The sequence below is a fragment of the Aotus nancymaae genome, unplaced genomic scaffold, assembly GCF_030222135.1.
Source record: "Aotus nancymaae isolate 86718 unplaced genomic scaffold, 86718_ANA_hifiasm-v0.15.2.pri h1tg000033l, whole genome shotgun sequence".
In the NCBI taxonomy this organism is placed as follows: Eukaryota; Metazoa; Chordata; class Mammalia; order Primates; family Aotidae; genus Aotus; species Aotus nancymaae.
This window is the reverse complement of record NW_026988447.1, coordinates 9,422,757-9,441,271: the sequence shown is the minus strand read 5'-3', so window position 1 is coordinate 9,441,271 and position 18,515 is coordinate 9,422,757.

Sequence of the window (18,515 nt, the reverse complement as noted above, 5' to 3'; positions counted from 1 at the left end):
TAGTTTACTGACCTAAGCTGATTTAAGGCACTTTGTCTTGGAAATGGACGACTGTATACATTATTTCTTACACTCAGCTAATTTTGAATTTGTTTTGCAAAGATGAGGGTCCAACTCTGTTGCCCATTCTAGTCTTGAACTGTTGGCCTCAAGTGATCCTCCTGCCTCAGCCTCCCAAAATGCTTGGATTACAGGCATGAGTCACCTAGATTAACGTAACTTTCTATGCAGATTGCTGGAAACTTTTCTGCTGGCAGCTTTGTCCTCTTGGTACTTTGCCTCACCAATTCTACCTGTCTCAACCTCCCTAAACTCTGACCCATGTCTCATAAAACTCATGAACACAGTGGCTGTTTGAGTCCTTTTTCTCTGTGTTACGGTACAAAAATTGCCTCCAGTAGCTCGAGCAGCCCCCACATCTGATTCATTTGTTTCCCTCCTCTTAGGGATCATAAGCCTGCATTGCCTATTGTCCCTTGTCTTGAAACAATGATTCCACATTTTGTCGAGTTTTCTATTTCGTGACAATGGGAGAGTGATTCCAGTCTTCATAAGTCTGTCATGAATGAAACACATACTGCATCATTTCTCCCAGAGGTGATGGAGGGCACAAAGACTCTGGACAGAAATGACATACGTTTCCATTTCAGATCCACAGAATAGTGTAATCACCCTTATATTGCCTGCTGCCCTGAAAAGCCAATGTACTGAGAGCAGCAGGTTTTTGCAATAGAGAAAAGGTTAATAAATGCAGAGCCAACTAAGCAGAAGGACAGCAGTTTATTATTACTCAAATCAGCCCCTCTGAAAATTCAGAGGCTAGGGATATTTTAAGGACAGTTTGACAGGCAGAAGGCTACAGAATGGGGAGTACTGATTGGTTGGGTTGGGGATAAAATCATAGGGAATTGAAGCTGTCCTCTTGCAGAGTCAGCTCCTAGGTGGGGACCACAAGACCAAATGAGCCAGTTTACTAGGCTGAGTGGCGCCAGCTGATCCAACATAATGCAGGGACTGAAAAATACCTTGAACACAGCAATCTTAGGTTTTACAATAGTGATGTTCTCCATAAGAGTAACTGAGGAGGTTAGGAATCTTTTGGCATATGGCTACATGACTCCTGAGTCATAATTTCTAATTTGTGACTAATTTGTTCGTTTTACAAAGGTGGTCTGGTCCCCCAAAGAGGAGAACGTTTGTTTTGAGAAGAGGCTGTTATTATCTTTGTTTCAAAGTTAAATATAAACTAAATTCCTCCCAAAATTAGCTTGGCCTATGCCCAGGAATGAACAAGGGCAGCTTGAGGGTTAGAAGCAAGACAGAGTTAGGTCAAATTTCTTTCACTGTCATAATTTTCCTATGTCAGGTTTTCCTCCCTTTCACAATGTTTATAAAAGTAATTTCAGTACTAATTCTGGGAGTTTAAGCAACGTCTTAACCTTCCAGTGCCTCAGTTTATTTACCTGTAAAGTAAAGGTGGTAATAATGGTAACTACTGGATGGGTTTGTTGTAATGAGTAGAGGGGTTATTATGCACTGAGCTCTTTAAAGAGTGGATAGCATGTAGGAAGAACTATGCGACTGCTGGCTGTTTTTACACAGGCTACTTCCTCCGTTCCTTGACCTAGTTTCCCAGAATGATTGCTTCTCTCTTATTAAAGAGAAAGTAATCTGCAAGAATTGACAATAAACTTCTTACTGCAATTATGCCTGGGGAGGGCTAGAAGAAAAGGTGGTAGTGATCAAAGAGAATTTAACTTTCATTTGTAATGTTTTGATTTTTTTTTCCTGAAGAGAATATGTGCTTGTGTTAATTTTGTAACTAAATATGCTCTTAAAAAGCAGAAAAAGCAACAATATTTCTTCCATGTTAGAGACTGCTAGCTGATCACCAAACTCCAGGCTTACTCTTATGGAGAACATCACTATTGTAAAACCTAAGATTGGTGTTCAAGGTATTTTTCAGTCCCTGCATTATGTTGGATCAGCTGGCGCCACTCAGCCTAGTAAACTGGCTCATTTGGTCTTGTGGTCCCCACCTAGGAGCTGACTCCGCAAGAGGACAGCTTCAACTCTCTATGATTTCACCCCCAATCCAACCAATCAGTACTCCCCATTCTGTAGCCTGCTGCCTGCCAAACTTTTTCCTGTTCACACATCGAGATTCTATTTCCCAGCCTCTTCTGTTATTAGATGTAGCCATAGGAATAAGATCTAGCAAACAAACTTTTACTGAATGTTCCATGCTCTACTTCTGAAAATATACTTTTCTGAGGGCTGAAGAAGCCTAAGGCAATGTTTGATGACTTAAGATCAGAGGGAAACTATCCCTGAAGTTATGGTCCTGTCAGATAGATCCTATGCATGAAGAGTTCATTTGAAAAAACATTTGTTTTTTAAAACATTAGCCCCAGCTTTTGAGTTGTGTTACTGCTTCAATCATACTGCTAAAACTCTGAAAACAAGAATACCCTTTGTTCTAATATTATTTATCCTCTTGGTATTTGGCAAAATGTCAAGGACATCAGAAGAATACATATAACCTTCATGTTGTTTTTTTATTTCCTGACATACATATTTCACTGAGGATGAAATATTTTGAGGATTATTCGTTTGTCATTCTTCTTTATGTTTAAACCTTAGCTCCTTAAATTCAGAGTGTTCACAGAGGATAGCTTGCTACAAACTGCCAATGCTTCCAAATCTCAATTGCATATATTTTTCATTTTATTGTTTAACGCAAGTTTAATTATCATAACCTAAACATGTCTTTTACTAGAACAACAAAATACCTCTGATGGCTACAATAATTTCCTCTACCATTAAAGATGGATGGAGACACTACCATATAAATAAGGGAGATTCAAAAATCCTTTAAAATCAAAATTGCTTCTTTTTTTTTTATTATTGTATTGGGCTCTGGGGTACATGTGCATGTCCTGCATCCTGCAGAATTGTTGCATAGGTACATACATGCCATGGTGGTTTGCTGTCTCCATCCCTCCCCTCTCTGTTGCTTACATCAGGCATTTCTCCCGGTGTTATCCGTCCCCCTCCTCCCCGCCCCCCCACCTGGATGCACCCCCTCCCCTCTCCTCCACACCCCACCTAACCCTATGAGTGTTGTTCTTTTCCCTGTGCCCAAGTGTTCTCATTGTTCATCACCCACCTATGAGTGAAAACATGTGGTGTTTGGTTTTCTGTTCTTGTGTCAGTTTGCTGAGAATGATGGTTTCTAGGTTCATCCATGTCTCTACAAAGGATATGAACTCGGCCGGGCGCGGTGGCTCAAGCCTGTAATCCTAGCACTTTGGGAGGCTGAGGCGGGTGGATCACGAGGTCAAGAGATCGAGACCATCCTGGTCAACATGGTGAAACCCCGTCTCTACTAAAAATACAAAAAATTAGCTGGGCATGGTGGCGCGTGCCTGTAATCCCAGCTACTCAGGAGGCTGAGGCAGGAGAATTGCCTGAATCCGGGAGGCGGAGGTTGCGGTGAGTCGAGATCGCGCCATTGCACTCCAGCCTGGGTAACGAGCGAAACTCCGTCTCAAAAAAAAAAAAAAAAAAAAAGGATATGAACTCATCGTTTTTCGTGACTGCATAGTATTCCATGGTGTGTATGTGCCACATTTTTTTTTGTCCAGTCTCTCATCCATGGACAATTAGGTTGGCTCCAGGTATTTGCTATCGTAAACAGTGCCACAACGAACATACATGTGCATGTGTCTTTATGATAGAACGATTTATAATCCTTTGGGTATATACCCAGTAATGGGATTGCTGGGTCAAATGGAATTTTTATTTCTAGATCTTTGAGGAATCGCCACACTGTCTTCCACAATGGTTGAACTAATTTACACTCCCACCAACAGTGTAAAAGTGTTCTTTTTTCTCCACATCCTCTCCAGCATCTGTTGTCTCCAGATTTTTTAATGATTGCCATTCCAACTGGTGTGAGATGTTATCTCAATGTGGTTTTGATTTGCATTTCTCTAATGACCAATGGTGATGAGCACTTTTTCATGTTTCTTGGCCACATATTTGCATTCTTTTGAAAAGTGTCTGTTCATGTCCTTCTCCCACTTTTGAATGGGTTTGTTTGTTTCCTGTAAATCTGCTTTAGTTCTTTGTAGATTCTGGATATTACCCCTTGGTCTGATGGGTACATTGCAAAAATGTTTTCCCATTCTGTTGGTTGCCAGTTTATTCTAATGACTGTTTCGTTTGCTGTGCAGAAGCTCTTAAGTTTATTTAGGTCTCATTTGTCTATTTTGGCTTTTGTTGCCATTGCTTTTGGTATTTTAGTCTTGAAGTCCTTGCCTGTGCCTATGTCCTGAATGGCACAGCCTAGGTTTTCTTCTAGTTTTTATGGTGTTAGTTCTTATGTTGAAATCTTTAATCCATCTGGAGTTAAGTAAGGAAGGGGTCTAGTTTCAGCTTCCTGCATATTGTTAGTCAGTTTTCCCAGCACTATTTATTAAACAGGGAATCCTTTCCCCATTGCTTCTTTTTGTCCAGTTTGTCAAAGATCAGATGGTTGTAGATGTGTGGCATTGTTTCCAACGCCTCTATTCTGTTCCATTGGTCTATATCTCTGTTTTGGTACCAGTACCATACTGTTTTGTTTACTGTAGACTTGTAGTATAGTTTGAAGTCAGGTAGCGTGATGCCTCCAGCTTTCTTCTTTTTGCTTAAGGATTGTCTTGGCTATGTGGGCTCTCTTGGTTTCATGTGAAGTTTAAAGTGGTTTTTATCCAGTTCCGTGAAGAAGGTCAGTGGTAGCTTGATGGGGATAGCATTGAATCTATAAATTACTTTGGGCAATATGGCCATTTTCACAATATTGATTCTTCCTAACCATGAGCATGGAATATTTTTCCATCTCCTCATTTCCTCTCTTAGTTCCTTGATCAGTGGTTTGTAGTTCTCCTTGGAGAGATCTTTTACCTCCTTTGTTAGTTTTATTCCTAGGTATTTTATTCTCTTTGTAGCATTTGTAAATGAGAGCTCATTATTTGTCTCTCTGTTTGTCTGTTATTGGTGTATAGGAATGCTTATGATTTCTGCACATTGATTTTCTATCCTGAGACTTTGCCAAAGTTGCTTATCAGCTTAAGGAGGTTTTGGGCTGAGACAATGGGGTCTTCTAAATATACACGATCATGTCGTCTGCAAATAGGGGCAGTTTGACTTCTTCTTTTCCTAATTGAATGCCCTTTATTTCTTTTTCTTGCCTAATTGCTCTAGCTGGAACTTCCAATACTATATTGCATAGGAGTGGTGAGAGAGAGCATCCTTGTCTAGTACCAGCTTTTAAAGGGAATACTTCTAATTTTTGCCCATTCAGTATGATATTGCCTGTGGGCTTGTCATAAATAGCTTTTATTGTTTTGAGATACATTCTATCGATACCTACTTTATTGAGAGTTTTTAGCATAAAGCGCTGTTGAATTTTGTCGAAGGCCTTCTCTGCATCTATTGAGATAATCATGTGGTTTTTGTCTTTGTTTCTGTTTATGTGGTGAATTATGTTTATAGACTTACATATGTTGAACCAGCCTTGCATCACTAGTATGAAGCCTACTTAATCATGATGAATAAGCTTTTTGATGTGCTGTTGGATTCACTTTGCCAGTATTTTATTGAAGATTTTTGCTTCAATGTTCATCATGGATTTTGGCCTGTAGTTTTCTCTTTTAGTTGTGTCTCTGCCAGATTTTGGTATCAGGATGATGTTGATTAGGCAGGATTGCCTCTTTTTCTATTATTTGGAATAGTTTAAACAGGAATGGTACCAGCTCCTCTTGGTGTGTCTGGTAGAATTCAGCGGTGAACGCATCTGGACCTGGACTTTTTTTGGTCAGTATGCTATTAATTGCTGCCTCGACTTCAGACCTTGTTATTGGTCTATTCAGGGTGTCAACTTCTTATTGGCTTAGTCTTGAGAGTGTGCAAGTGTCCAGGAATTTATCCATTTCTTCCAGATTTACTGGTTTATGTGCATAGAGTTGTTTGTAGTAATCTCTGATGGTAGTTTGTATTTCCGAGGAATCAGTGGTGAACTCCCCTTTATCGTTTTTTATTGCATCTATTTGATTCTTCTCTCTTTTCTTTTTTATTAGTCTGGGTAGTGGTCTATTTTGTTGATCTTTTCAAAAAAACAACTCAGGGATTTATTGATTTTTTGAAGGGTTTTTTGTGTCTCTATCTCCTTCAGTTCTGCCTGATCTTAGTTATTTCTTGTCTTCTGCTTGCTTTTGAGATTTTTTGATCTTGCTCCTCTAGCTCTTTCAATTTTGATGATAGGGTGTCGATTTTAGATCTTTCCTTGTTTCTCATGTGAGCATTTATTGCTATAAATTTCCCTCTAGACACTGCTTTAAATGTGTCCCATAGGATCTGGTACATTGTGTCTTCATTGTCGTTGGTTTCAAAGAACATTTTTATTTCTGTCTTCCTTCCATTGTTTATCCATTCGTCATTCAGGAGCAAGTTGTTCAGTTTCCATGTGATGGTGCGGTTTTGAGTGCTTTTCTTAATCCTGAGTTCTACTTTGATTGTGCTGTGGTCTAAGAGACTGTTTGTTATGATTTCCATTCTTTTGCATTTGCTGAGGAGTGATTTACTTCCAATTATGTGGTCAGTTTTGGAGTAAGTGCAATGTGGTGCTGAGAAGAATGTGTATTCTGTGGATTTGAGGTAGAGTGTCTTGTAAATGCCTATTAGGTCTGCTTGGTCCAAATCTGCATTCAAGTCCTGGATATCCTTGTTGACTTTCTGTCTCATTGATCTGTCTAGTATTATCAGTGGAGTGTTAAAGTCTCCCATTATTATTTTGCAGGAGTCTAAGTCTCTTTGTAGGTCGTTAAGAACTTGCTTTATGTATCTGGGTGCTCCTGCATTGGGTGCATAAATATTTAGGTTAGCTCTTCTTGTTGCATTGATCCTTTTATCATTGCATAATGTCCTCCTTTGTCTCTTTTGATCTTTGTTGGTTTAAAGTCTGTTTTATCAGAGACTAGGATTGCTACCCTGCTTTTTTTTCTCTCCATTTGCTTGGTTAATCGTCTTCCATCCCCTTATTTTGAGCCTATGTGTGTCTTTGCATGTGAGATGGGTCTCCTGAATATGGCACACCGATGGGTCTTGACTTTTTATCCAATTTGCCAGTCTGTGTCTTTTGATTGGGGCATTTAGGCCATTTACTGTCAATGTTAATATTGTTATGTTTGAATTTGATCCTGCCATTTTGTTACTGGCTGGTTGTTTTGCCCGTTAATCAATGTGGCTCCTTCATTGTGTCATTATTCTTTACCATTTGGTATGTTTTTGCAGGGGCTGGTACTGGTTGTTCCTTTCCCTGTTTAGTACTTCCTTCAGTAGCTCCTATAAGGCAGGTCTTGTAGCTACAAAATCTCTCAGCCATTGCTTGTCTGTAAAGAATTTTCTTTCTCCTTCATTTATGAGGCTTAGTTTGGCCAGATATGAAATTCTGGGTTGAAAGTTCTTTCCTTTAAGGATGTTGAATATCGGCCCCCACTCTCTTCTGGCTTGCAGGGTTTCTGCTGAGAGATCTGCTGTGAGTCTGATGGTCTTTCCTTTGTGGGTGACTGGACCTTTCTCTCTGGTTGCTCTTAGGATTTTTTCCTTTATTTCAACCCTGGTGAATCTGACAATTATATGCCTGGGGGTTGCTCTTCTTGAGGAATATCTCTGTGGTGTTCTCTGAATTTCCTGGATTTGAATGTTGGCCTGCCTTGTTAGGTTGGGGAAGTTCTTTTGGATAATATCTTGAAGAGTGTTTTCCAACTTGGATTCATTCTCCCCATCACATTCAGGTATGCCAATCAAGCATAGATTAGGCTTTTTCACATAATCCTGTAGTTCTTGAAGGCTTTGTTCATTTCTTTTCACTCTTTTTTCTCTAATCTTGCCTTCTCGTTTTATTTCATTGATTTGATCTTCTATCTCTGATATCCTTTTTTCTGCTTGATCGATTTGGTTGTTTAAACTTGTGTATGCCTCGTGAAGTTCTCGTGCTGTGTTTTTCAGCTCCATCAAGTCGTTTATGTTCTTCTCTAAGCTGGTTATTCTAGTTAGCATTTCGTCTAACCTTTTATCAAGGCTCTTAGTTTCTTTCCATTAGGTTAGACCATGGTCTTTTAACTCAGAGAAGTTTGTTATTACCCACCTTCTGAAGCCTGCTTTTGTCAATTCGTCAGATTCATTCTATGTCGTTTTTTGTTCCCTTGATGGTGAGGAGTTGTGATCCTAGGGAGGAGAAGAGGTGTTCTGTTCTTTGGTGGTTTCATCTTTTTTGTGCTGGTTTTCTCCTATCTTCGTGGATTTATCTCCCTTTAATCTTTGAAGTTGGTGATTTCAGGAGGAGTCTCTGAGTGGTTTTTTTTCTATTGAGGTTGGAGCTGTATCTTTTTTGGCCTGTAGAGGGCGTTGCTGGGCTCTCTCAGGTTCAGTCAGGTTGTCAGGTGGGTGGTCCTTCCCTGGAGTTTGTTTGCAGGTGGGATTGGCCCCGCCTTCCCAATGGCATCTCTCCCAGAGTGGGACGTCTGTCCCGCTGGCGTTAGTCCAAACTCCCACCTAGGTCCCTGCGACAACTTGCTGAGCTGGATGCTGCTCAGATTTGCATTGACTACCCATGGCGCCCCACCATCTGGCAGGGCCCCCATGGACCGTGGGTTGCAGGAGGGATGAGGCAAGCACAGGATCCGAAGCGGAGCTCGCAAGGGGTTGTCCCCGGACCCTCCGAGCTACACGTTTCACCCCATCTTGATTTGCCCCTCTGGATAGCTGTCAGCAGCTCCTTTCCTGGACCCAATTCCAGTGCCGTATCAGTCCCACAGGAAAGAACTCGGCACCTCATGTGGAATCATGAAGTCCTCCAGCCCTCTGCATCTCATTCGCTGTGAGCTGCATTCCGGGCCTGCTTCTCTTGGCCATCTTGGTGCCCCACTTCCAAAGTTGCTTCTTACTTCTCACACGCAAATAGTGCATTTCTCTCTTGGTTTCTTGCAGTCAATTGATTTAAAACAACAATATGGTAAGAAGTTGAGAATCTAAGGGCAAAATATTATAAAATTTATGAGCATGTGAAATATAATTAAGTAATGAATTTAAACATTTAAAGCAGAAGAATCATGGGGAGATTAAAGGACACAAAAGAGGAGATGTGTTCCTGTTTTTGTATTAGACTTTTAGAATGGGTATATTTGGTCCAAATATAATATTCAAATTTGCCAACATTTAAAAAATTTCATCAAGGCCAGAAAATTAACATGTTGAGAAGACGTACTCTTTGTGAGACTGGGAGAAGATACTCATTAAAAAGAAATATGTGGGCCGGGTGCGGTGGCTCACGCCTGTAATCCCAGCACTTTGGGAGGCCGAGGCAGGTGGATCACGAGGTCACGAGATCGAGACCATCCTGGTCAACATGGTGAAACCCCGTCTCTACTAAAAATACAAAAAATTAGCTGGGCATGGTGGCGCGTGCCTGTAATCCCAGCTGCTCGGGAGGCTGAGACAGGAGAATTGCCTGAACCCAGGAGGCGGAGGTTGTGGTGAGCCGAGATCGCGCCATTGCACTCCAGCCTGGGTAACAAGAGCAAAACTCCATCTCAAAAAAAAAAAAAAAAAGAAAAGAAATATGTAGGCCAATAAAAAAATCCGAACTTCATTTACACAAAAATTGGCAGATACTAACCCATTATATTACTTAGGTGATATTGTGTAAAATGGAAAAATCATAAGAACTATCATGTATTATTTGCCCATGAAAACCAACAGCAATAGAAATTGGCAAATATTGACATCGTGTACCTTTAGAGACTCTTTGACATCTATTGTTTTATTTATTTTATTTTATTTTTATCATACTTTAAGTTCTTGGGTACATGTGCAGATCATGCAGGTTTGTTACATAGATATACACATGCCATGGTGGTTTGCTGCATCCATTCCCCCGTCAACTACATTAGGCATTTCTCCTAATGTTAGCCCTCCCCAATCCCCCCACCCCCTGCTATCCCTCCCCTAACCCCCCTTCCGCCTGAAAGGCCCCAGTGTGTGATGTTCCCTTCCATGTGTCCATGTTTTCTCATTGTTCAACACACACTTATGAGTGAGAACATGTGGTGTTTGGTTTTCTGTTCTTATGTTAGTTTGCTGAGAATGATGGTTTCCAGCTTCCTCCATGTCCCTGCAAAGGACATGAGCTCATGGTTCTTTATGGCTGTATAGTATTCCATGGTGTATATGGGCCACGTTTTCTTTATCCAATCTATCATTGATGGGCATTTGTATTGGTTCCAAGTCTTTGCTATTATAAACAGTGCTGCAATAAACATACATGTGTATGTGTCTTTATAATGGAATGTTTTATAGTTCTTTGGGTATATACCTTGTAATGGGATTGCTAGGTCAAATGGCATTTCTATTTCTAGATCCTTGAGGAATCACCACACTGTCTTCCACAATGGTTGAACTAATTTACACTCCCACCAACAGTATAAAAGTGTTCCTATTTCTCAACATCCTCTCCAGCATCTGTTGTCTCCTGATTTTTAATGATTGCCATTCTAACTGTCAGGAGATGGTATCTCAATGTGGCTTTAATTTGCATTTCTCTAATGACCAGTGATGATGGGCTTTTTTTCGTGTTTGTTTTTTTCGTGTCTGCATGTCTTGAGAAGTGTCTGCTCATATCCTTCACCCACTTTTTGATGGGGTCATTTGTTCTTTTCTTGTAAATTTGTGTAAGTTCTTTGTAGATTCTAGTTATTAGCCCTTTGTCAGATGGGTAAACTGCAAACATTTTTTCCATTCTATTAGTTGCCGATTCACTCTAATGATTCTTTTTTTTTTTTTTTTTTTTTTGAGACGGAGTTTCGCTCTTGTTACCCAGGCTGGAGTGCAATGGCGCGATCTCGGCTCACCGCAACCTCCGCCTCCTGGGTTCAGGCAATTCTCCTGCCTCAGCTTCCTGAGTAGCTGGGATTACAGGCACGCGCCACCATGCCCAGCTAATTTTTTTGTGTTAGTAGAGACGGGGTTTCACAGTGTTGACCAGGATGGTCTCGATCTCTTGACCTCGTGATCCACCCGCCTCGGCCTCCCAAAGTGCTGGGATTACAGGCTTGAGCCACCGCGCCCGGCCTCTAATGATTCTTTCTTTTGCTGTACAGAAGCTCTGGAGTTAACTTAGGTCACATTTGTCTATTTTGGCTTTTGTTGCCATTGCTTTTGGTGTTTTAGTCATTAAGTCCTTGCCTACGCCTATGTCCTGAATGGTATTGCCTAGGTTTTCTTCTAGGGTTTTTACGGTGTTAGGTCTTATGTTTAAATATTTTATCCATCTGGAGTTAATTTTTGTATAAGGTATAAGGAAGGGATCCAATTTCAGCTTTCTGCATATGGCTAGCCAGTTTTCCCAACACCATTTATTAAACAGGGACTTTTCCCCATCGCTTTTGTCAGGTTTGTCAAAGATTTTAAGAGCATCTCTTTATAAAATGACTCTGCAGCTAGATTCTGTGTATAAATCCATATACTCAGCCACTTTCAGAATAAAATTAAAGTTATTTATATACAAAATTAATGAGGAAATGTGTCAAGGTTTTCCTGTCATTTATTTGCTAGTTTCACAGTGAACCTTAGTGCTTCTGCTGCATAAATGCTATGAGGAAGACAGACACACATTGACAAATGAAAATAATTATTTCATAATTATTTCAATAATATATTAGGAATTTAATGTTATTATAGAAAGTCATTTCATATAACTGAAAGCCATTCTATTGCTGGTGTTTTGTTTTTATCTGCCAACTGGATAGCCATAATTTAAAGGATTGATATAAAAGATAATTTTGTTTATCACAGTTAATTTTGACTGCATTTCAGTCAGCTAACTACGTATCAGGGTGTGTACTTTCCCTTAGTGGTATAGAGCTTTTGCTTGTGAATCAGTTATCAAGCCAGGAGCTACATTCCCCAACATCACTTGGCTCTATATGAGTTTTCACATGAGACTTGTTGTGGCCAGTAAATGTGAGTGAAGGCGACAGGTATTGTTTCCTTTTCAAAGAGTTCTTTCCAACGTGATCTTCCCAAGGCATTCCCTTCCGAAGTATTCTTTTTGTTGTTGTTGTTTCTTTTTCTGATCAAGGCAAATGACATCAAGGGTGTGAGGGAAAGTTAATCCATAAGATGAAAGGAACCTGTATCTCTAAATCACTAAATGGAAGAGCATCGCCTGCTAACCAGGAACATCTACTTGAGATTGTTAACTGAACAATAAATACATTTCTTTTTTGTTCAGGCCATAAGCACCATTGGATATTCTGATTACAGCTCAAGGTATTTGTTATAGCAGCTGAACAATATAGTCTATTATAATAATTGGATACATTGAAGCCTAATGTCTATTTCTATCTGATTAGAGAAAGTGCCTGAAGGAAGACCTACAATGATATAAGAGATCAGTCTGACTCTAACATTTGTCACCAGTAAATTGCTAGGGTTGATCTGACTACTCTGTCTAGCTGGGTAAATTTCTCTCTCTGCATCCTCACTACTCCAAACTTCCCTTCCACAAACCACCTGTGTTGAAGATGATCCTCTAATAATGGAAGTATTTCACCAGTGAAGAATGTAAGCAAGGTAAGTCTACTTGTTTGAACTTTCAAGAATACACAGCACATAAAATAATAGCATAGAATGAAAGAAAGCAATCCTTGCTACCTAGACTCTCACTAAAAAATATAGTGTCATAGACCAAAACAGCCATTATTATCTCATATGTAAAGACACTCAGAGGTTGATGTCAAATCAACATAGCTGCTCAAGGAAGTCATCAAAGGCCAAAGCACCTTTTGTCCACCTACTCTGCCAACTTTGTTTGTGATTGTCATATGATTGTTTCACATACAGATATCAAGGCATTGCAAAGAAAAGAATGAACAAAAGGTAAATGACAAAAGACATGCCTATGCTGACTATACGCCTTTATTATGATGAAAAGAATAACTTTTCTGGAATTTTATGTGGTAGACCTTTGCTTATATTATATTAGCCAGGACTGGTTGCATAGCTACTCTTAGCTGCAAGGGAGGCTAAAGAGTTGATGACAGGCACATCCTCCAGAATGTCTGCCCCGGTAGTAATATTACATTTTGTTTATATCACTTCTAATCTAAAGTTTTTAAGAAATAAAATTTTATGATACGTGTTTCATTGGTTGTATGTATTTGTCAACATCTTTTTTTAGACAAAGTATATATTTTTTAAAATTTATACAATGCAACTTGTGAGAATAATTTTGAATGAGAATACAAATACAATTTAGGAACTATAGGAATCATGTGATGACATTTTAATATGCACATTGAAAATTAATAAATGGATCCCAGAATTTGAAAGGTGCATCCTGTATATTACTGGCCCTACAAAGTCTCACGCTATTGCATTAAAAATAACTGTTTCTTAAGATCCTAATGTGACTGTTGCACACATTCATATACATGTGTGTGTTTGTGTGTGTGTGTGTGTGTATAGGCATTTTACTGCGTCTTAACTACATTTAAGATATTGGTCAGATTATAAAATGTAATACATTTAAACTTTATTCTGTTTAGTAGATTTTTCTGACATAATATTTATTTAGCAACGATTACTGATATTTAGTGGGAAATGACTACATTTTAAAATTCTGTGCATTACTATACTGAACAAAATCAAGTATATATTACTAAGTAGGGGCAAAGGAATATTGAGTATGTAACTAATGGTGTGGGTCATACAAACCAACCAAAATCTTTTATGTTCTTAAATAAATTTTTATATGGGCATTTTTAATTATATAAGATAGTTTTTTCAAACACAATGTTGTGAATCCTTCAATCACAAATATGGCTTTAAAATTGTGGAGCCCAATTACTGTATCAACATAAAAATCTAAAGTACTTATAAGTAACAGTGTGTTTTATTTACACTGGTTCAGCTGTTAGTTACACAAACTATCAGAACTGTGTACTTTAAGTGATTTTTAACTTGACACGCTTTCTAGTCATGGTAATGAGGGTGGAAAACAAGGCAGAATACAGTTACGAATATTAATTCACCACATTGTAAATGCCAGTACAGGATTTATTTGTTCCTTCTGTTAGTTAACACCTATTATGTGAGTCGATGTGGTACTAGTAGTAGCTAATATTGTTGCCAAATAGTCTATATTATTGTTATCATCATGGCAGTTGTGCAATCTATTCATTTCTCTTTATGTCATGTATTTACCCTAGATTACAGGAGAGAGGGCATAGCTTTTATGTGCCTGAAACAGAACTCAAATGCTAGTCCCTCTCTCTGATCCTAAAGGATTATAAAAATGAAGGAATTTGCCTCCCTGAACTTGCAGCCTGGGACAGGTGATGAGACATACTGAGGCAAAAAGAAGTAGCATATGACAGAAAACCCCATCTTATGTAATGCTTGCTTAAAAAAAACACTTATAAATTTGGTTCCTGGAATTTTAGTCTTTGAAAACTTTTTCTTCAAAATTATGAAAGAAAACTGATACAGGGGTGGGTTTGTTAGAAATGTTAAATAACTTTCCAGAAATTTGCAAAATACAGGTGAATAAAAAGTAAAAATGTTAAACAAGCATTAGAAAATATGGGGCCTCTTGAAACTATGTTATTGAAGGCATATGGTTTCTGGAAACATGCAATTTCATGGATGATCTTCCTTCTTGGATATGACAGCAAAAGAAAAAGTAAATATACTAGACTTTATAAAATTAAAATCTGTTGTCTATAGAAAGACACAATCAGCAGAGTAAAAAGACAACTCACAAAGGTAAGAAAATTTGCAAATCATACATCTGGTAAGGAACTGATATTCAGTATATATATAAAGTTCTTAAAACTCAAAAAAAAAAAAACCTGATTCAAATATGTAAAAAATTTGAATAGGCATTCTCTAAAGAACATATGCAAATAACCAATAAGTGCATGAAAATATGCTCAAAATCATTAATCATTAGGGAAATGTAAATCAAAACCACAATGAAATACAATCACACAACCATTAGGATGACTACTATCCAAAAAATAAATACATACATAAAAACAGGAAATACCAAGTGCTGCAAGAATGTGGAGAAATTGGAATCTTGTGTGCACCGTTGGTGGAAATGTGAAATGGCATAGCTGATATGGAAAACAGTACAGCAATGCCTCAAAACAAATAAAAAAAATTATCATATGATTCAGTAATTTGACACCCTGAAAGGAGAGTATTTGTACATCCATGTTCACAGCAGTATTATTTACAATAGCTCAAATGTGGAAGCAACCAAGTGTTCATCGATGGATGAGTGGATGAACAAAATATGGCATATACCTAAACAATGGAACGGTATGTTTCCTTAAAATTCTGACACATGCTGCAACATGGATGAAGCTTGAAGTATCATACTAAGTGAAATAAGCCAGATACAACAAGACAAATACATTATGATCCCTCATCCACGAGTAGGCAAATTTATAGAGATGGAAAGTATAGTGATGGTTACCAGGGATGTGTGGGGAAAGGGAATTACTGTTTAATGGGTATGGTTTCCATTTTGCAAGATGAAAAGAGTTCTGGAGATGCATCATAGTGATGGTTGTGCAATAATTGAATGTGTCCGATACCATTGAGCTGTATACTTAAAAGTGGTTAGGACAGTAAATTTTACTTTATGTGTATTTTAGAATAATAAAACTGTTTTATCAAACATACATATAGAAAATATAGATGTGGCAAAATATATAAATAAAAGATTTATCTAAGAAAGTTAAAAATTGAGACAAAATATTTAAACGATAATAGTTTTACTCAAGAAATGTAAATATATCTGTGCATGGAATCTGACTCTAAAATCTCAAAGTTTTTTAATCTCAATTTCTTTCATCTCTGTGTTCTATGTATGAGTTCCCGAGTCACAGAATTGATTCAATAATTTTTTTAAATGAGGATTGGTCAATAATTATTAAATATATTAATCAGATAGGCTTTCTCCATTTGAGTTTATTAATTATCTGCTTTTGAAACACACATAATCAGGGACCTAGGAGTGCTTATTAAAGCTAGTAAAAGAGGAGGCGATTCTGGGTGATGAGAAGATAGCTCCTCTCTCCTGACTCCCAACACCAAGCCGTCTGTCACTGCTGATAAAAGCTGCTTGGGACCTACAGAGCACAGGAAAAAGGATGCCTCTGCTGGATTCTATAGAGGACTGAAGTAGACTGTTTTTCTGAAGGGAAGAGTAAGTTTCTAGAGAACAAGGTTGAAGTGTGGAGAAAGGAATATAAATAAAAAAGGCAAATTCGTAACTTTCATACAAATGTAAAGTGAACATATGGTCAAGGCCTGCCTGCCTTAACTATTACTGAATTAATTAATGAAGAAAACAGAAAAAGAGTGCCACAAGGATTAGAAAGGGAACTCAAAGTTGCATACAACATTTATAGTCAGAAAAGGAATGCTGAAATGTTATTTACACAGGAACGAAAAACTGGCAAAACTAGTCAATATTCTCAGGGCAATAACTAATTGCATTTCATCAGACACAATTTGCATTTCTATGGACAGAAATCATTTGCATTTCTCTCAGTTTTCTACAAATTAACATCTCTCTCTATAGAGTTATGAAACAGCCTAGTCAAAGACGAAGGCAGAGATAACTCAGATGGAAGAGCTTGTCAGGACACCCACCACATTTTGAAGTCTTTCACAATTTTTCCTCACAGTATATAGATACAATTAATTAAATCTGAAATGGAAAAAGATACACTATCTGGGAGTGGGTGACACAAATTTAAATAAAATCCTTGGAACAGATGAAATATAGTGTAGTGGAAATTCAAATAATCGCATAAAACTAACAATATAGAACCATTTAAAAAATAAGGGATTGGCAATTTGGCGGGGGGGGTGCAGTAGATATAAGAGCTGTCCAAATTTGTTCTCAGGAGTAAAGGTAGGAAGAGAAAAAAAGTAAGTGAACATATTTTAAAGATGTCAGTATATAGAGTTGAAGGTATATAGTGTACAAATGGAGCATCTTGCTTGAGAAAACACAAGCATCTTTGTGGGTGGTTGCTATTTTCTTTCCAAATAACAGTAGAAAATTATATTTGGGGTACCGATAAAGAGAGAAGGAAAGAAACTAAACTTAGACTATCACTTAGCCATAATATTGCCAATAGGCTTACTTCTAACTTACTAATAAACTATCTTCAGAGCACATGCTGAAGGAGGAGTTTGGAGCTTGGTTTATATTTTAAAAATATCTACCCTGAAATGCCTTATAGTGAGGCTAGAAATTTTTTCTTTTTTTTTTTTTTTTTTTTTTTTTTTTTTTTGAGTTGTTTGGATTGGTTTGGTTCTTTGGCTCGAAGATTAAAAATTGTCCTGACATGAATAAAATATGGCTGTCATCCTACATCTTGTGTTTGTCTTCTCCTTACAATTCACACCCATTCGCTTCCAGGTCATCTGAGGAGTAAGACCTCAGAAACTGAGACTAATTAGGATATAGGTGGTTGCACAAAATAGACAAGGGGAGTTTGCTGGTCCCTGGGAAATTTGGGAGGAAACAGTGTAGGAGAACTCAAGAAATATAAACAGTGCTTTCAGGTTTACGGCTAATGCAAATTCGTATAATTTGAGTAAAGCCGCTGCAGTTTAAAAGATGCCAATATTGAGTGCTATGGCATTTAACATCAGGAAAATGAGAATCGGGCACAGATGGGTTTTCAGGCTTCAAGGGAACAAATCCTTAAATTTAAATAACTGTGAGAATAATTACATAGTTTTGTTGCAAGTTACAAGGAATACATCACATTCTTTCAAATAGATCTTTTTGTTTCCTATAATTACACCTTCTAGAGAGTGTTACAAAAAATACTGAAGCGTATCTTCCTCAATAAGCATGATCATCATAAACATTGAAGCCCCACAGAAGTGTGGGCTTCTGTGAGAAGAACTATTCAGAGCTACAGAAATAGGGGCTGTCATTGTTTAAATTTTCCCATATAATTATAAAACTTAATATTTAAATTTCTCAGCAATGAGAGTGAAAGTAATTTATATATAAATTATATATAATGCATATCACATATAATTTATATGTAAGTCATCTGTATTAATCAACACACATTAGCTCTAATATTTTTCTACCGTTAGTTCATAAGGACAAGGTCAGAATAGATGTTTACTTTCTCTGGCAAAACACTGAAGAGTGTGCAGCGGCATCTGGAACCCCAAAAGTGTGATTAAGCCCTGAATGTCATTCTGCACCTAAGCACGGAGAAAGGAAACTTCTCAAACTGAAAAACTGGAATAAGATTTTCCTCTACAGCTTCCCATAAACAGATTTCCTTTCCTTCCAACTGGAGATCCAATAAATACTGCCTCAAGTTTTGTTTTGTTTAGTTGTCTGTTGGTTTTAAACA